This window comes from Hyperolius riggenbachi, chromosome 7 (assembly GCF_040937935.1).
Source record: "Hyperolius riggenbachi isolate aHypRig1 chromosome 7, aHypRig1.pri, whole genome shotgun sequence".
Lineage (NCBI taxonomy): Eukaryota > Metazoa > Chordata > Amphibia > Anura > Hyperoliidae > Hyperolius > Hyperolius riggenbachi.
The window spans coordinates 206,292,947-206,313,690 of record NC_090652.1 but is presented as its reverse complement, the minus strand read 5'-3'; the positions used below and the strand labels follow the sequence as shown (position 1 = coordinate 206,313,690).

General features: G+C 41.8%; 1 protein-coding gene across 3 annotated transcripts in view; it reads left to right on the top strand.

Annotated features, from left to right (window-relative positions):
• Nucleotides 1-583: 583 nt before the first annotated feature.
• Nucleotides 584-20,744, top strand: part of C7H3orf70 (chromosome 7 C3orf70 homolog) — a 188,052-nt gene continuing 167,891 nt past the window's right edge. The window contains exon 1 of one of the 3 annotated variants that reach the window (XM_068245066.1): nt 584-818. The gene's annotated coding sequence lies outside the window, so the exon portion shown is untranslated. Of the gene's footprint in view, nt 836-1,022; nt 1,105-20,744 lie in introns of those variants that run through there. The other 2 variants (XM_068245067.1, XM_068245068.1) reach the window with 2 other exon arrangements.

Sequence of the window (20,744 nt, the reverse complement as noted above, 5' to 3'; positions counted from 1 at the left end):
CGCACTGCGTTGCACAACCCACAATTTCCAATACCCACGATTCTGTAATAAGCTGCCGGGAACGGACAACAATCCCGGCGAGAACCGCGCAGCCCAACGATTGCGACTCTCACACACAAGTTGGAATTAAGCACCACAATTTACACGATATCACAGTGCTCATTGCAATCAGCAAAACGGCTGTGTTCCGTTTACAGAAGTGGAAAAGGGCCCTAAAGCAGGTTAGGACTTGTCCCTGTCTTTGGATGAATTGTCCCATTTTTGAAAAAATAGCTCAATTCATCTTTCTGTGCCCAGGCAATTTAGCACAATGACAAAGTAAGGTGTATACCTGGCCCATAATGTTGTTAGCAGTGCCTGGCTGCAAGTCTCTCCCCAAGCTCACTTGGGAAACCGTAATAAGCGTGCACAGCAGAAATGCTGCACATGCTCCGTCCCATCCATAGTGGGCTGCTGGGGACGAGCTAGGAGCGCGCACGTCTGCACGGATGCCGGGGAAGCCCGCTTTCTCACAACGTCAGCTTATTGTCCCCGAGAATCAGAGCTACATTGTAACAGTGTCACGCCTAGAAGATCTGAGTGATACTTTATCCCAGAGCCGCTGCTGCTGTTCAGCATCTTTTTGCATTGGGGATGGGCAGCTGAGCTCAGCTTTACTGGCAGCGAGCAGAGAGAGCCGTAGAGAAGTGCTGTGCTTGGCTGAGCAGTGTGACTTGGGATCTGGAAGTTCGGTGGACTCTATGGCAGGGGGGATTCCTCTTGGACATGGATCTCCTGCTCCACCCTTCTCGGAGTCCTAACCCGGTCGGATAGAATTGGTGAGAGTGAGACACTGGTGTGTTTCTTTCTGGGAAGTATCTGTGTGTGTATACTGTGTAGTAATGATGAACACTGGAGCTATGTGACAGCAGAGAAAAGCTCAGCTCCGCTGATCTGGGGAATGTTGCTCTACTGATGGAGAGTCCAGCTGTTCTGAGAGGAGGATGTGGCACGTCACTTTATCCGGCCACAGAGCCATAATATGTATAACCTATATTCAGGGTGTGCAAGCAATGTGTTTGATGGAATTTATTGTTTGTATGCGCCAGAGTCCTTCAGTGCCAAGTGAGTGAATTCTCCTCACAGCTGAAATGTGTGCATTCTTTTGACTTAGATCCCTTTAGTTTGTTGTGCATTCCTTTTTTTTTTTTTTTTTTTTTTTTTGTATGAAAAATAAAATGTTTACTGGACCCCCCTTCCTATCTCCCTCTCTCATACCTCTCTTTATATCACTTTCTCTGTCCTTCCCCATCTCTTCTCACTCTTCTTCTTCTTCTATAATCTCTTTATATCTGTCTCTCTTCCCTCTCTCTTGACATTACTCTTTCCACTACCATCTTTCTTCCTCCCTTTATCGCTCTACTCTCCCACCTCTCTGTGTTTCTTTTTTCTATTCCACCCTCTCTATATCTCTTGCTCCTCCATATCTCTATAACCTCTCCCATCTGTTATTTTTTTTTATCTCCCTGTCTCTTTCTTACCAGTATCACTCTCATTACTCTCCCAATGTTCCTCTCTACCCTCTCCTGTCTTCTCCCATCCCTTCCTTTATATCCCCTTCTTTCTCTCTCACTCTTCTAACATCTCTCTCTCTCTCTCTTCTCTCTCTCTCTCTCTCTCTCTCTCTCTCTCTCTCTCTCTCTCTCTCTCTCTCTCTCTCTCTCTCCATCTTTCTCCCTCTTGCTCTCTGATTTGTCTCTCCTCCACCCACTTTTATCTCCCTCTTTATATCCCTCTTACTCTCTCCTCTCCCTGCTTATCTCTTTCCTTCTCTCTCTTTATTCCTTTTCTTTTACATATCCCTCATAATTTCTCACTTCTCACCTCTCTCTCTCTTTATTTCTCTTCTCTTCCCTCTCTCTATCTCCCCTTATTTATTATTTTACTACCTCCATCTCTCTCTTTATTTCTCTTCTCTTCCATCTCTCTATTTATATTTCTTCTCCCGTCTCCCTTTTCATCTCTCCCATCTCCCTTTTTATCTCTCCCCTCCCATTTCTCTATTCCTCTTTTCTCCCATCTATCCCTTTATCACTCCTATCCCATCTCTCTCTTTATTTATCTCCTCTACCATATATCTCTCATCTCATTCTTTATCTCTCCTCTCCCATCTCACTCTTTCTCTCTCTCTCTCTCTCTCTCTCTCTCTCTCTCTCTCTCTCTCTCTCTCTCTCTCTCTCCTTTCTTTTCCTCTCTCTCTCTCTCTATCTTTCTCCTTTCTTTCTTTCATTCTTTCTTTCTTTCTTTCTTTCTTTCTTTCTTTCTTTCTTTCTTTCTTTCTTTCTTTCTTTCTTTCTTTCTTTCTTTCCCTCTCTCTCTCTCTCTCTCTCCTTTCTTTCTTTCATTCTTTCTTTCTTTTCCTCTCTCTCTCTCTCTCTCTCTCTCTCTCTCTCTCTCTCTCTCTTTCTCCTTTCTTTCTTTCTTTCTTTCTTTCTTTCTTTCTTTCTTTCTTTCTTTCTTTCTTTCTTTCTTTCTTTCTTTCTTTCTTTCTTTCTTTCTTTCTTTTCCTCTCTCTCTCTCTATCTTTCTCCTTTCTTTCTCTCTTTTTTTCTCTCTTTTCTTTCTCATTCTCTTTTTTTCTCTCCCATTTTTTCTTTCTAATTCTTCTGTACACCCCATTTCCAAATACTACTCACTGTTACTTTGATGTTTCTAGAGATTGTAGAAGTTGTATATTTACTAGGCAGCTGTTAGCTATTCCTGTCCATAGAAGACAATAAGATAATGTTTTGACTGAATGACTGTATAGAGTGGAAGTGGGATTGGGGGTTATTATACAGTATATTACATGGATGGAGGTGAATGTTTTTAATATATTATATGAGATTTGCTCTGAAGTGATGGGTGCGCACTTAGAAAATCAATCATGTGCAGCAAGCGTTGTTATGGGGCTCAGGCACAGCGTGAGCACCGTCAGGCATCCTTCTGCCCCTCCCAAATGACTGGGAGTCCTGTATGCAGTGTTTGACTTGACTGGTTGCACCCCATCCTTGTTCTGAGCACCCAAATGTGCTTTCACAAGAGTTATACACGAGATGGCAGCCACATGGAAGAGTCATAAAGTGGTATGTAGGAATCTGTTATTATATTACATATAAAAAAGAAAAAAAACAATGAATTGATCTGTTGTGATTATTATATAGCATTTCTATAGCTCAGACATTTCAGAAGTACTTTCAGGAGTACATTGAATAGTTAATGTAGCTAATAGTTCATCACAGGGGCTTAGTCTTTTGACCTTACCATAAATTGCAGTGTTATGTTCCTACCTTCATTTCTTACCAGTTTCTGGAAAATCTGATTAGCCTAGCAGTATGCTTTTACCATATAACAGAGATAAAACAGTTTGGAGGACCCATGCAAGTATGAGTAGAACATACAAACTCCATGCAAATAGTGTCCTGAGTGCAGTTTGATCCTGGGACCCCAGCACTGCAGGCCGAGAGTGCCAGTCGGTTAGCCGTCATGCTGCCTCGTGAAGTTTTGCTGTTGTGCAACTCAGCATAGAGGAGATCTACCATTTTTCGGTCGGTCTGCGAGACTGAAGATCCTGTGGTGATTCCTCTGTGCAGTGTGCTATTATCATCAGTGGAGTAACTCAGGGAGGGTAATTTACACCAGCAAAGTTATGCATGCTAAAAAATGATATACGCACATTTACAAAGTGAAAACCAGCCATGTGCTTGCATGGTGCACAGTCAGCTAAGGCTGTACAGTAATTCGCTAGGGGGAATTCCCACCATTTGTAGTGGCACTTTGCTTACTCAATAAAAGGTGAAGTTCCTGTGCCGATGTATTTATAGTAAACACAATGCTTAGGCGGAGCTTCACATCAATCAAAGTTCAGTGTGCCTCGGCCTTCACCTCTGTGTCCCTAGAGGTGCTCAGCACATTAGATCAGGAAGGAGGCCAGCACCTCTTTCCTGCTCTGATGTATTTATAGTAAGCAGGAATGTATTGTTAAAAACATCCCGGCAGTACTTTTTCGAATTATTAAAGTCCACACCTGGAAAACCGTTTAAACTATTGTCCCATTTCAGGTTGGTAAATGCCAGCCCATAGTGTCCGCCATAACTTTGGAGGGTTAGTCCACAGAAGGATGATGAGGGGACAACAAAACCACTTTTGACTTTTCCAATTGTCCTTGTCAAATGCATGACAGTCTCATCCCTATCTGAAGAGCACCGCCTTTGACATGGGAGACCAGGGTTCGAATCCTGGCTAGGGTCACTACCTATTCAGTAAGGAGTTTAAGGCAAGACTCCCTAACATTGCAGGGTTGGCCTCTTGAGCGCGCCCTTAGTGGCAGCAGCTCTTGAGCGCTTTAAGTCCGACGAGAAAAGCGCTATACAAATGTTCGTATTATTATTATCTCCTGCTAGGTAAGGTAGCAATGCCCTCACATGGAGGAAGATGGATTCATGATGGAGTTTGCAATATCTACTCAGTTATAAGTGAGACTCAGATGCTAGCCAGGCCCCCTCCTAGTCAGAAAAAAAGGATATTTTTTGGTATCCTTTGATATTTTGTTCTTTTGATCTGTAAAACCCTATCTCAGTCACCCATTTTTAATGCATATGATAGTACATTTGTAGTAATTAGCAATGCACAAAGTTTTTGCACATCTGGGCTTTTTGCAATAAAATTTGCCCTAGACTACGGTGGACATATGACTATGGTAGGGATTAGGTTGTGAGCCCCTCTAATGTACTCTGTACTGCGCTGCGGAAGCGCTATATAAATATTATATGATAACAATACCTGTTTGCTTTCTGACAAGCTGTATTCAGTAGCTTCTTGTTTTGAAGAAGAATGTGAGTTCCTTCCCCAGAACAAAGTAGATTAACTGATCCAGCCTTCTTCTGACCACTGGCAAGAGAGATTAACTATTTGTGGCCAGAACTGCAACTTCATAAAATCCAAATGTACCTCTTATCACCCTGTACTGCATGCAATACGAAGTCATTTATCATGGCTTTTTGTACAAACACACTGGAGAGGGTATGCTTTATTGTACCTAATGGTGAGGATCTAGACAGGAACTGATGATGAGACTGTAGAGCTGTAGTGTTGCTGTGCTGGCCACAAAGAGTTAATCCTTTGGCAGCAGAGCAGGGGTGGTCAGGTTGAGGTGATCATGCCTGTATTCACAGTGTGGTTCTCTTGTGTTTCTGTTTGGATAAATAACTAAGTGAACAGTCATTTTTCACTGTCTTATCTTATGAGGCATTTTAGGGTTTAAAGCTTTTTAAACATGTTCAGTTAATGCCTCCCTTAACAATCAGTGCCTAATGTGCACTGTACAGACATGCTGCTTAGCTAGAGAGAGGACGAGCAGTGCACAATAGAGTGGTCTCCTACAGTGCAAAACAAAGGAAGGTGATGCAATTGTTCATTAGTTCTCATGTAGCCATTTGTTGAGATAGATCGCTAAATGACACGTTAAACGACACTGTAGGATAGCTCTACACACTAGACAATGGTCTTGGCCAAAGATTATTGTGCATGTGTACTAGGCATAACTCATTATTGAGCAAATATTGGCTATAGAGAAGATTATTTCTGTCTGTCCTAAATTCTAGTTTATCTACATATAGCTAAAGCTAATGAACCTTGTGTGGATCAGCTTAAAGTGGAGATTCAGCCTTTAATACAAATTTACCTAATCGTCCTGATGAAGCGCCCCTCTTGAGGGTGCGAAACAGCTGTCGACTGAACCTTGCTTATTCCTCCCTCCCTTTCCATTGTTGCCTATGTATTTATGGAACTGGATTTTAAAGTGATTCATTAAAGTGTCGTTTTTATCCTGGCTGTGCCTTACTGCTTTTTCGACTAATATTGATGGTCTGAAAGTCTTTTCTTTGGGTCTGGAGCACCCCGGTGAAGTTATCTAGCCAGGGCCTCTGCATCTGTTTTACTATTTTACTATATCACCATATTTACCTAATCTCTTTGTCCTTTAAAGTTAAAATTACCTGTCCGTTCTTTTTCTTTTAAATCAGTCCTGGAGATCCATATCCAGCGACTTCTGGTGTGTAGCCCCCCCCCCCCCCCCCCCCACCACCACCACCACCACCAATGAAAAATTCCATTTGTTTTCTTTACTCGAGATAGAGCAAATGAGGTTACTCGGTAGGGGTGTGGCTACACACTGGAAGTCGCCAGACACGGACCCTGGGACTGATTTACAAGAAGAAGGCCGGGCACATAACTATAACTTTATGGGAGTAGAGGATCCTGTAAACCACCTCAAACTAGCAATTGGGGGAGATACTGTACAGTATAAAGACTCTGTGCGAAACCTTGGGGTGATCCTGGATGGAAATCTAAAACTCAAACAGCAGATATCAGCTGTCGTAAAGTCTTCCTTCTTCCATCTAAGAAATATAGCGAAAATCAAACACCTTATCCCAGCTGAAGACCTACCTGCCCTGGTTCATGCATTTGTATCCTCCCGCCTAGACTACTGCAACGCCCTGTTCATCGGATCTACAGAATAGGTTCTGCGCCCCTTACAGCTAGTACAGAATGCTGCAGCCAGACTCCTAGCCAATGCCCCCCGCAGCTCACACATCACCCCAGTACTGCAAACTCTTCACTGGTTACCAGTAAAATGGAGAATCAATTTTAAGATCTGCCTGCTGACATTCAAGGCTCTACACCACATGGGACCCAAATACATAGCGGATCTATTGGAACTTTATGCCCCTCCACGCACCCTCCGCTCTTCCAACAAGATAAAGGTGACTATTCCCAGGATACACTTAACATTTGGTGCTCGGGCCTTTTCCTACGCAGCCCCTACTCTATGGAACTCACTTCCACAATCAGTACGAGAGGCTTCCTCTCTGGACAGCTTTAAAAAAGGCTAAAAACTCACCTCTTTTCCCTAGCCTTTGAGACGGCATAATGCAGGGTCACAGCGCTTTGAGTCCCCAGGGAGAAAAGCGCTATATAAATATTATTGTTATTGTTGTTAAATTTGTATTATAGGCTGGATATCCGCTTTAAATTACTGCCATTTTTATTAGGGATGGCCACTTATTTGTGATTGACACTTTTGTGATGATCAGCATAAAATAGCAAAGCAGTCTTTACCACTTTCATAGCGATGACCACAATAGGCTATATTAGGCCAGCAGATTGTTGTCACTTTTTATAAAATGATTGATTGTATAGAAAAATTGTGTGTATTTTTTATGGGGATCAATGAGAAATTCGATCTTTTGAAAGCCTAATCTATTTTTAGAAAAAAAGATTGAATAGTATATGGTGCATTGGTTTGATTTTTCAAAGAGTACAATCAATCAACAACATTGATTGAGTTTAATTAATTGAATCGAAAGAAAAAAAGAAAACATTTGTGTGGAGTTTGGCCATCCTTTACTCCATTCATGAGAACTATGCTACAGATTGCCAAGTTAGGCTAATTAGGGTTGGGTGGTTAAAGCACTGATTGCCACCATAATAAATCTTATGGTCCTTTTACAAGCATAAATGAGATTTTAAAAGTGGTACTTAGATTAAAGAAGAAAAATTGCATGTTTTCTTTCCACTTAATTAATGAAACAATTTTCTGGCATGGGCTGTGTCCTAGTGTGTAAAAATGTATAGTGTTACTTTAAATTTTAAAAAAAGAAAAATTCAGAAGACTGAATTCCGAATTCTTCCGTATGATCTGTAAAATTGGGAGTTATTTTTGTCTCCATGAGTGGAAATAAAATAAGAAATTCCTATTTGAGATTTTAAGCCTGCACAAAGGGAGATAAGTATACCTTGAAATTGCTTTAAATTCACAAAGAACATTTTCAGAAAGTTCCATATTCTTGACTCCGGCTGGTGCTTTAAACTGCCTGTTGTCTGATTTCCAGCTTCGGAAGAGTAAGATAACGGCCACTTTTGACATGAATGTGGAGGAGTTAAGAGGAAAGTTGTCGTAATTCAAAAAGTAATAGCAGCAGCCTTCTAATATTACTTTAGTTCGAGCTCACTCCTTATAGCTCCATAGGCGGACCCGAATTCTAGGAAAGCTCACAACTAAAAGTCTTTATTCAACACAGTTGTTCAATAAATTTTCAGCTCTGTTCGGTCAGCGTTAAGGCACAGCAGAGTGTCCGAAGATGTGGATGAGAGCTGTGATGCTAGGTACACACTATACAATTTTCTGGCATATTTACCAGCCAGATTGATTATTTCCAACATGTCCAATCTGAATTTCGTTTGATTTTTCGATTTTCTAATCTTTATTGCAATCCTTTTTTCGATCAATTTCCGTTCACTTTTATGAAAATCATTCAGAAAAATATCGGAAAATCGAAAAGTCGATCAAAATTCAGATTGGACATGTTAGAAATAATTGATCTGGCAGGTAAATCTGCCAGAAAATTGTATGGTGTGTATTATGAGCGATCTCCTCTGTGAGAGCAGTGGCTCTCTTCTGATAAAGTAAACAGTAAAACTTAACCTCTTCTGTGCTACCAGCAAGCTCACAGGAATGTGAAATCAATTTAAACATCTGCTTTTTTAAGGCTTTCCATAAATTGTAATGACATTTTTTCCCCTAAAGGTTATTATGCTGTGGCTAATCTTTTAGAGCAGACAGGAAGTTCTGAGTTTAGATCCACTTTAAGGGCCTGAGCCCACTAACGCAGTTGTGCCCACTTCTGTCCGCTTTTCATCATCTGTAACATTGATGTGTAACTGAAAAGTGGATACAACTGCGCACAACTGGGCTCAGGCCCTTAGAGAGCGGTAAGTATGTGCTATGTATAGATGAAGAATTAGAGGTGTTTGGTTTATTCCAGTAGAGAAAGAGGTGGATGGTAATGTAATTACAGTGGGACATAAATAGGCGTTAGGTATACAAGCAAAGCTGTTTGTTTTATGCTGGTAAACAGGGAGATAAATGTGGGTAATGCAATTACAAGCGGATATAAAAAATGGTTATGTATGTATACAAGGAGATATATTTGTTTTATGCTTGTACAGAGAGTGACAAGTGTAGGTAACCAATTAATTTAAATAATAGTGTGTCTATAGACTGGAGCATGAGTCAAGCTTATTGCTACCTAATACCTAATACCTACCTAATAAGAACAGAATAGGCTATAGAATTAAATGTTTGTGTGTTTTCTGAGTACATTTTTTATGCTTTCTGCTGCTGTAAATGAACTCCCGTTACACGCTGTCTGCATATCTTAACCTCAATACAATCTCATTGAAGCAAAGAAAAAATAGAAAGAAAAAAAACAATATTGCTTAACCATTTCAGCCCGTGGGTTGTTTTCACCTAATGGACGAGAGGAATTTTCACATTGCAGCACTCCTCCCATTCATTCCCCAATAACTTTATTACTACCTATAACCACAAAATGATCTATAACTTGTTTTTTTCCGCCACCAATTAGGCTTTCTTTGTGTGGTACATTATGCTAAGAATTATTTTATTCTAAATGCATTTTAACGGGAATAATAAGAAAAAAAATCATTATTTCCCAGTTTTCGGCCATTATAGTTTAAAATTAAACCTTCTTCTGTGGATAAAAGCCACACATTTTATTTGCCCATTTGTCCCGGTTATTGCAACATTTAAATTATATCACTAGTACAATGTCTGGTGACAATATTTTTTTGAATATAATGATTTTTATTCAGAGAATTTTTCAAGGATAACATACAGTAAAGCATGAAATACAGAAAGGAAAAAGATATATAAGATACATAACGGGTTCATTACAAAAGGTAGTTATCGCTTATACAGACAGCGTGTTGATCATTACATTTGTCAAGGAGTGTTTATATGGCATTGATAGTTATGTCCCATTGACTCCTGACCACCATCGTACCCACACAGAGAACTCCTAATGGGTAAATTGGAAAAAATAATTTTGCGAAGTTACATGTAGAAGCAAGATAATGATCAGAGGGAGTTAATATTATCAGATTCAATTATTTAGATTTGTGTTACGGTGAAAATTCTTAAACCCATTGTAGCGAGATTAGCTAATGATAAGAGAGAGAGTAAAAAGAAAGAAAGGAAAGAAAAAAGAGAAGTAAAGGGAAAGAAGCAAGAGGAAGACGTGGCTAAAGCCTCAGCCACGTCTTTCTCCGCTTAGTCGTACACCCGCTGCCCCGCAGATAGAACAACCGTCTAGCCGGGTTGGTCAGTCAGCAAGAATTGGCTCTCCTCAGAAAGCACGAACAATTCCCACCTTCTCCAGAGTACGTTAAATTTCTCTTCACTGTCCGAGGCCAAGAAAATGACCTGTTCTGATTGTTTAGTGCATCCAGTTCTATTTTCCAATCTTGGATAGATGGCGATTGAGAAGATTTCCATAATTTTGTAATAGTGAGGCGTGCTGCAGTGAGGATATGGCGAATTAATGATTTTTTGTAAACTTTTATAGGGCAGGCTAAGTTTAATAGCAAAGTGTGTGCTGGGTCATTGTTAACTTTAATATTACTATTGGCTGCAATGATCTTGCAAATTTTTGTCCAGAAGGGAACAATTTTAGAGCAGCTATGCCATATGTGGATCATATCACCTACCTCACTGCCACAACGCCAGCAGAGGTCTGGTATACTGGGATTGTATTTGTGAAGTTTTTCTGGAGTCTTATACCACATTGTGAGGATTTTGTAGGCATTCTCCTGTGCCCGGGCCGAGAGAGAGAAAACTTATGAGCAAAAATACAACACTTTGTCCACTCTGCATCAGAGATTGAAATTCCCAGTTTGTTTTGCCATTTTGTCTTAAAACTGGAGATACTGTCACAAAAGTGAGAGAGTAAAGGATTATAAAGATATGAAATTCTATGTTCAACAGGGGGGTGGGAGAAACAGATATCTTCCAAGTCTGACACTGATCTAGTTGAGAAGTCTTTATCGGTTTCTTTTTTGAGGAAATGGGATAATTGTATATATTCGAAATAAACCTCATCAGGATCACTAGATAATCCAATCAAGGTGGTCAGTGTTATTGGTTTGTCGTTCTGCCATACCTGTTTTGAGAGTGGAAGAAGTAAGTTTTTGAAGACGGTTAGATTGGGAGAGGCCAGGTGGGAATAAGGGATTATCCCAAATTGGAGTGTCAGGCCCTAAGTATGTGGCTATGCGGTGTTGTGAGAGTAACTTGTCCCAGACTTTATATGTTTCTCGGGTTAAGGAGAATAATCCAGGGAAGAAAGAGGGGCGACGTGTAGGCCATACCCATAATCCTGCACCCGGGGCATAACCTAAAATATCTCTTTCCAATTCTACCCATTGGGTATTTCTCAAATTATGAGTCCACTCAATAATCCGGTTAAGGTGTACTGCTGAGTAATAGGCTCTGGGGTGTGGCAACGCCAGTCCGCCTTCTGTTTTAGGTTTTTGTAAGGCGCTCAGCGCTACTCTAGGCCTTCTGGATTTCCACACATAGAGGGACATCATTTTAGAAAACCTCTTCCAAAATATGGAAGGAATAGAAATTGGGATAGTCTGAAGGAGATATAATAGACGGGGCATACAGTTCATCTTCAGGATGTTCACTCTGCCCATCCAAGAGTGAGCCAAGGACCCCCAAGAGTCCACATCTTTCTCAAGAGTCTGCAGCAGAGGGACAAAGTTAAGATCATACAATTTACCTAGGTCCGAGCACAGGTAAACCCAGAGATATGTAATGTGTTGTGGTCTCCAAACAAAGGGGAAGGCCCTTTGGATAGTAGATTGGAGGGCACACTGATATTTAGGATCTCTGATTTAGAAGTGTTGATTTTATAGTTACTCAGTGAGCCGAACTCCATCACAACCTTGAGTAAATAAGGCAAGGTGGTCATAGGAGAAGTTATAAATAACAGTAGATCATCGGCATAGATAGCAGATTTATATTCTTTGGTGCCAACTTTCAACCCTTTAATGTCCGGATTAGTTCTAATTGCTACTGAAAGTACTTCCATATACAATATATACAGGAGAGCTAGTCCCATTGTGTACAGGGATCGTATCAGAGAGGTGACCATTGATCTTGACTTTTGCAGTAGGAGATTGATATAAGGCGAACACTTTTTGGTAAAAATTCATATCTGAAGCTATGCCTCTAGAGTTAAATACCCTCTGCAAAAAGAGCCAGGAAACCCTATCAAACGCTTTTTCGGCGTCTATAGAAAGTAAGAGGGTAGGGCTCCTGGCTCTCTGTGCAGACTGCATCAACAGTATGGTTTTGATTGTGTTGTCGGCGGCTTCGCGTCCGGGCAAAAAGCCTACTTGGTCTGTATGGGTAAGTAATGGCATAACCGTTTGGAGCCTGTTGGCCAAGATCTTTGACATTATTTTTAAATCTACATTAATAAGCGAAATAGGGCGAAAAATAGGGCGATAAATAGCACAAAACAGGGGGTCCTTGCCCGGCTTAGGGATAACAGTGATGTGAGTCTGTAGCATATCACGAGTGGGAGGAGAAGTGACAGATAAAGCATTAAAGGCTTTAATAAAGACTAGGTAGCTTTAATATAATAAAATAATAAATAATAAAATAATATTAATAAAATAAGGTAGCTTTGAATTTTTTGTAATATTCAATACAAAATCCGTCTGGGCCAGGTGATTTACCATTAGGGAGGGACCCCACTGTAGCGAGAAACTCGAGAAATTCGAGTTGTTCAGTGTTTAGAGAAGGGAGTTTATATCTATCCAAGAATCTGTCAATGATCAGGCTCACAGACTCCTCAGGTTTGTCATCAAGTGTTCCTGTTATATTGTATAACTCAGAATAATATTTATGGAAAGCTAAGGAGAATATCTTCTGTTTTAACCTTTAGGGAACCTGAACGAGAAAGAATTTTTGGGATAAAGGATGAGTTCTGACGCATGCGAAGGGATCTGGCCATAATACGACTACATTTATTATTATATTCATATAAATGAGCACGGTATCTCATAAAGTTATCAACCCTCTTAAATTCAAACTGTTGTAGCAACTGTTTACGCTTCTCTGTGAAAAGTGTCAAGGTCTGGGTTGCCAGAGTTTGTTTATGCTATAGTTCTAGTTTTTTAATGTCTTTCCATATCTCGGCTATCTGTGCATTCCTCTCTCTTTTATATCTGGCCCCCATCTGGATCATGGCGCCACGAAGAACGCACTTATGTGCTTCCCAAATGGATACAGAGCTGGGGCCGGTTTCTTCAGTACAATTGTGGGAAATATATTCTGAAAGCACCTGTGAGTAATGCAAGGCATGTTTTGGATCTTTAAATAATTTTGTGCTCATGCACCAGGAAGTATTACCTTTTTTTAGGAAGATATCTTTGAGCTCAAGATAAACTGGTGAATGGTCAGACCAAGTCTGAGATCCGATTGAGGAGCAGGCATGAAACGAGAGGAGTGCATGTGAGATCAGGAACAAATCTAGCCTATTGTACACATTGTGAGGAGCAGAGAAGTGGGTATAATCACGATTTGTGGGATGAAAAATCCTCCCTACGTCCATCAACTGCATATCTAGGATCCTTCCCTTCACAGCCTTTAATGATTTATATGTAACAGAAGAATGGCTTTTAGAGCTGTCAAGGAGAGGATCCAGAGTGAAGTTCAGGTCTCCCCCTACTATCACATAACCCTCTCTAAAACGATCCAATCTCTCAAGAATATTCGGCTACTTTTTCATGCCACCCGGCTACTATTTCATGCCACCCAGCTGGGAAAAATTTCTGGGGAGAACACTGCAACAGGATCTGAATAGGATGGCTATATGGGCACATAAATCATGGCAGATGAAATTCAATATTGAAAAATGTAAAGTGGTACATTTTGGTCGTACCGATGGTCTAACACCATACAAAATAAACAGGCTACAGATGGGGACATCTGGCGAAGGACTTAGGAGTACTCATCGACAACAAGTTAAATAATCGTATTCAAAGCCAAGCCGCTGAAGCTAAAGCTAATAAAATTTTGGGATGCATTAAAAGGGAAAATAAAAACTTGAGATGCTAACATAATATTGCCCCTGTTTAACTCTCTAGTAAGGCCACATCTGGAATATGGAATTCAGTTCTGGGCACCACATTACAGGAAAGGTATTGCAGTTTTAGAGCAGGTGCAGAGACGAGCAACAAAATTGATACGAGGGATGGAAGGTCTCACTTACCAAGAAAGGTTAGATAAACTGGGTTTATTTAGTCTGGAGAAAAGACGCCATTGAGGGTATCTAATTAACATGTATAAATACATCAGAGGGCAGTATTAAAGTTTGGCGGATGAGCTTTTTGTCCCTAGACCTTCTCAAAGGACTAGAGGACATGATCTGCGCATGGAGGAAAAACGTTTCAGCCATTTATTTAGGAATAGGTTCTTTACAGTAATAGTGATTAAGATGTGGAATGCATTGCCACAGGAAGTAGTTATGGTAAATACTATATCTGCATTTAAAGGGGGCTTAGATGTTTTCCTTGCATTGAAAGACATCCATGGCTATAATTACTAGGTAATGCCCAGTGATGTTGATCCAGGTATTTTAACTGATTACCATCTGGAGTCAGGAAGGAATTTTTTTCCTTTTTTGGGATAATTGGACCATGCCTTGTAAGGGTTTTTTGCCGTCCTCTGGATCAACGGAGATATGTGAGGGAGCAGGCTGGTGCTGTACTTAGTTATTTGGGTTGAAAAAGACATATGTCCATCGAGTTCAACTAGAAAACAATGTAACTATGTAACTAATGCCTGTAGGTGTAATTTTACTATTTGGCCACAAGATGTCCTCACAAGGGACTTCCTATACGCGTACAACAAGTACACTACATTGGAAGCAATGTGTTACTATGTAACTAAGGAAGTGACGCAGGCATCCATTGATGCCTGTGATCACGGTGGCCTGGAGGGGAGATGAATGATGAATGGGGAAGTTCCCATTCATTAATCTAACGATCGGCGGTGGTAAGCGGTAGACATCGGTGAGAAAACAGTGATTATTCTCGGCGGGCAAGAACAGATTGGCTCAGGAGACTTTTGTCCCCTGCAGCCAATCCCCCTTTTGCCGGCAACATCGTGATCACAGGCTTCTGACCGCACGATCGCGCACACAGCTCCCCAAACTGCAGGGACGTGACTAGTGTGTCCCTGCGGCTGTAGCACCTGCTGCTGTGGATGTGAGGCTCATGTCCCAGCGGCAGAAATGGTTAAAGTAACATTAAATAAAATAAATAGTTCTGATGGTAAAGATCTATTCTAGGGATGATTAATGAGATGCAAATAATTTCTTCTTGTATTCAGTTTTTATGTAAATTACATGCAGCTTGAAATTAGACCAATCAGAATAACTTCCTGTCAATTTTTATTGGTCCCAGTTCAAGCTGCATAACATTTACTTGAAATTTGAATGCAAGGAAAAATGATTTGCATCTCATTGATCATTCCTAGACTCTATTTACACTGTATCAAATATCAAATTAGTCCTCTGCACAATATATGTTTTAGCTGACAGCTGCCTCTTCATAGCAACAGGGGCTGTCTAAGATCTAAATCCCAGATTATGGGCATTGGCTCTAATGCTGACTCTGCATATAATCAGGGACTTTCTAAACACTTCTGTTCAAAAACAGGGTTATGCTTACTTCAGTAACCAGAGGGGCTCACCAATGACAACATGAGCTGTTCTCTGGTGAGTCCTACTCTACCTGTGAATATGCCTGTATACCTGTACAATGTGCCATGCTCAGAGGACAAGCTCAGAAGGGATTACTAATTCTAGTTGGGCATGTGCAAGCTTCTCAGAGAGTTCCATCTGTTCCTTCTATCTGCAGTGTGGACAGCAGGCAGATGTAATCCAAGCACAGCAGATCAATACACTGAGCCTGAAACTAACTCCCCAATTTTACATATTTCTTGTCATCAGAACATTGAGACAAGACAGATGATGACAAGCTGCAGATGATTTGTTTCAATTTGAGGAGTAACTTTTGAGCAAAAGTTAGTTTCTAACTAAATATTGCTCTAATTTCCTGCCCAGCCTCTTAAACTCCTTATTTGTTAGTCATCAGCCTGATTGGGTGACTACAATTTTTGATCTGTCCACCCATGCCTGCTTCTCCTGAACCTGGCAAGGCCTCTTTATTATTAAAGAAAAGCTGTAGTGAGGTTCCTGCGTCATCCCTGGTTTACAGTAATTTTTTTGAATTGTTAGGTCTTCAGTGCTCCTCAGACAGCCTTCGGAACAACTCGCGTTCCTGAGTAGTTCTGAAGACAAGGGCATCCGTACTGCAGGACAAGAGTAACTTCAAAGGCTGCCAAGGAGTACCAAAGAGCTATTCGACCTATCAGAAGCAGGAGGAAAGGGATACACTTGAAAGTGAAGGAGGAGGCAGTCAGCTCTGTTTGATATTAGTACAATGGAAGCAGGCATGGGTGCACAGAAGGCAGGTGGTGGCACCTGCTCCTGCTACTTAGACTGTCCAGGCTCACTTAGGACAGATAGGGCCTTTGTTAGGTCTGAGCACATGGAAATTACAGATTTTGAAGCAATTGTAGAGAAATTAATTAATAAGGATTAATTATTTAATTATACCCACAAGTCAGTAGTTTGCATAGCACACCAGTCCCAATTGGGGTGGTTGCTGGCAAGTTCTCAAGATTTTCATTGAACTTCTACTCGGTCCGAATGAATCTGACAAATCAGTTTTGTAAAGCTGGCATATTTGATTAGACAAACCAAATGGAAAATGAATCAACATGAAAGGCTAAATTGATTGAAAGATCTTGCTAACATCAATAAGGTGTAATTTATAATACTGCAGTTTACACAGAAAATGTAAACCCTCATTCTCACCTCACATGGCCACATGGCAAAATTGGCTGCTGATTTCCCAAGAATCTCCCTTACAGATTGGGGAAAATTCGCTGTGAAACCAAACTTGAAAATTGTAACTCTAGTCATATTTACACAGCAGAAGTCATCAATCCAATTAAAGGTTCATCAAAACGTAACCCTTGTTGCCAGTGGTTTAGAATCGCCTTGGCTTTTTTATCAAGTTATAAGCAATTTGGAAATTATATTGTAACATGAAATATAAACATAAAAGTAATTCAACATACCTCATAACAGCTACCTAACATTCAAATAAAAGGGATGACTAGAACAGTGAAGAATGTGGTCACCGAAATATCATTATACAAAAGGTTCAGATGTGACAGATGCCAAGAAATGGTCAACAAATTAAAATGCCCACAGTCAATGTCAGCAAAATCCACGATGTAAATATTACAGGTATTACATTGTCTAGTGGCTAATACAGACATTACTTTATCGTTTAGCTAAAATAACCTGTAAGATGCACAGAAAACAGACAGGGCTCAAGAAAATATAATGATCACAAGTACTACCTGCATAACTACAAAGACACTCTGGGGACAGCCTATCTATAGATAGATATCAGGGGCTTATCTATCCGGCTTCAGTGGGCTGTGTGGTGCAGTGGAAATCTTACATCACACCATTCAGCCAATCCAAACCTGAAAAAAATGAAAAAATGGCCTCCAGTCATTCCCATAGATCGCCATGTCCCAAACCAAACATCCTGTCTCTTGCCCCTACCCTTACTTATAATCTGTGGGGTTTATTGATTAAATACATCTTTGATTGGACTGTCAATGTCTGCTGTTTTACTATGATTTACACACGAGAAACAATATTTCCAAACAGAGTGTATGATCATGTTTCTTATAACCTGTTATTAACTCCTGTTTCCAGTTTTTTATTGCTGTATCCCACCATAAGGTTGCCTTAAACGAAGGCCTATCTTCAGCACGTGTTGGCTGAGGTAGTAGCTCCTTTTTGACTTGCTAATCCACTGTAGGCCTGGGCCTAGTTCTCTTTTTATACCTTAATTAACATGGTGCTTTTGAGTACATATTATCCAGCCACCCAGGGTACAGGGTGAGCCAAATGACAGCTCACCCTGCTACCACTGAGATTCTAAGCGGCATTAAATACTATTCCCCCTCTGAGTTGTAGCAACTCGGAGGGAGAAATAATTTGAGGTCCAGCTATCACCAGCAACTCATTTACATTTAAAATCCTGCTTCTCTGCTATACGTAATAACATTGCCTCTATGGCTGCGCCCAGGTCAGGTGCAGCATGGCTCTGTGTGCGCACTGAGATAACCTGTCTCAGGTGCTGAGTACGTATTATCCAGCCGCCCAGTCAGTTGGGCACAGGGTGAGTCGAATGATGGCCTACCCTGCTGCCGTTGGAACTCCGGGCAGCGTTAAATACCTTTCCCCACCAAGTCATAGCAGCTTGGAAGGAGACGATATTTTGGGTCCGGCTTTCCTGCTTTTCCCGCTGCATTACTATAGATGTAATAACATTAAGTCTGTGGCGGCACCCAGGGCAGGCGCAAAGTGGATGTGAGCGCGCACCAAGATAACCTGTTTTGGGTACTGCTTACATAAGCCTTAGTCATGCATTATCACATTCTTTCTCTGACACTCTGAATCTGTCACAGTGTCAGTAATCATTTGATGCTCTTTCTCCATCCTTCATTGTGATTCACTTTTGCTGTGTCAGTCACTGCTTGTGTCTCTATATAAATCCCACTTGATGACTATGCTGGGAATCCAACACAAATGTGCAAAGATAAGCTACTAAATCTTTACAGGTCTGGTGTAAGAGTTAACCTACTCGGCGTTCACTTTTTTCCTGGATTTCTGTGCAAAAAGTGTTTCAGTTAATTTTCATAATCTTTTTTTCCTGTAACTTACCAAAACGTGTCAAGCAGGGGTCTAGTACACATTTTGAGTATAATAAAAGCCTTAAACATAAACTCAAATCAAAACTAAATTTCAAAATGACCGTATTTTTCGGACAATAAGACGCTCTGGACTATAAGACGCACCTAGGTTTAGAGGGCAAAAATTGGGGGAAAAAAAATACTAAACCTGGTGCGTCTACAGTGCAGGGGCGCCTTATGGACCTTTACCCCCCAAACTGTCCATATCTAAAGTACACTGCCCAGCTACTCTAACCCTTGCTGCCCTCCCAGCTACACTCACTACACACCTAACTACACTCAGAGCTACACTTACTCACTACACTCCCAGCTACACTGCCAGCTATGCTCACACCTACAATCACAGCTACACTACACTAGTTACAATCGCAGCTACACAACACTGCACTAGCTACCATCACACTACACTACAATTACTGTACAGCAATGAGAGGCCCCTCTCACCTATCCAGTGACAAGCGGGTGGTCACTTGTCGCGTGCTGTCCCCAGCTCATCCAGCAGGCAGATCACCGATGCGGGCAGGAGCCATTTCCTGGGTGGTCATGTGAGGCAGTGTGCGCTGTCCTGTCCCCAGGTGGCAAACCACGCGATCCGGGCAGAGGCGTTCCACGGGTGGTCGTGTTAGGCAGGGTGCGCTGTCCTGTCCCCAGTAGGCAAACCACGCGATCCGGTCAGAGCCGTTCCTGGGTTGTCAGGTCACATGCGCGGTGCACGCTGATCCAAGCTCACGCGATGCGGGCAGGAGCCGATACCAGGTCACATGATGCAGCAGGAGCCGGTAACGATCGCGCCCTCCACAGCCACCTGGTCCACAGCCCCGCTGATCGAAGCAGGCAGGAGCCGATGCCAGGTCACATGATGCAGCAGGAGCCAGTAACGATCGCGCCCTCCACAGCCGCCTGGTCCACAGCCCCGCTGATCGAAGCAGGCAAGAGCCGATACCCGACAGGTCACATGATGCGGGCAGGAGCCGGTACCGATCGGGACCTCCACAGCCCCCTGGCAGGACAGCGCCGCATCCATCTCCAGCCCCGATCTTCAGTCTGCAGGATAAAAAACAGGAGCTGCAGCAGCTAAATGACAGTCTGCTCTCTGCAGCGACATGGAAGAGGATCTGGGAGGGCTGGCAGATGTCCACTGTGCGGCCCCCCCGCACTGCATTCCCCCATTGCAGATGTCCACTGTTGATAGAGAGGCAAGCTGCGGGGAGACTACAAGCAGCTGCCGCTCACTTTCTCCATGCAAGAGAGGCATTAGGCGGGCCCGGACATGTAAGCTTGTGTTTGTGCGTGGGGAGGGTACAGTATTTACCGTATATTCGGACTAAAGGACGCACTGACTCCCCCCCCCCCCCCCCCCCAATTTTTGGGGGAGAAAAAGTGCGTCTTATAGTCCGAAAAATACGGTACTCCCCACAATAAATCTCTGATCATTTACACTTCCGAGCTGCAGCTGCTTAACCTGCACTAATACAAATGTAAAGGTGGCCATACATCTAGCGATGATGGGCAGATTCGACCAAGAGACAAATCTCTCTCTGATCGAATCATGTATGATACCCAGAAAATTCTGATGGACTCTGATGACATGTGTAGTAACATGCTCAGTAAACTTCACTGCATAGTGCCTCATTTGAGGAGGTACTAGAGGACAACTTTGGGCATGGTCAATGAAATGTGCTGGCTCAGGATCTTTTTTATGCAAAATTTTATTACATTTTTAGAAAACATAAATATTACAGAACAAGCAGACAAGCACAACACACAACAACCCACCCCCCTCCCAAATTCCAAACCCCCCCACCCTCGTAAAGGTTCAGTGCGTCCAACAAACAGCTAGTCAAAAGTGAACGGGCATATCCAAATAGAATGTTAACAAGTCCAACCTCTCTAAGATAATTGCAACACATTGGGCCCGATTCACAAAGTGGTGCAAACTGTT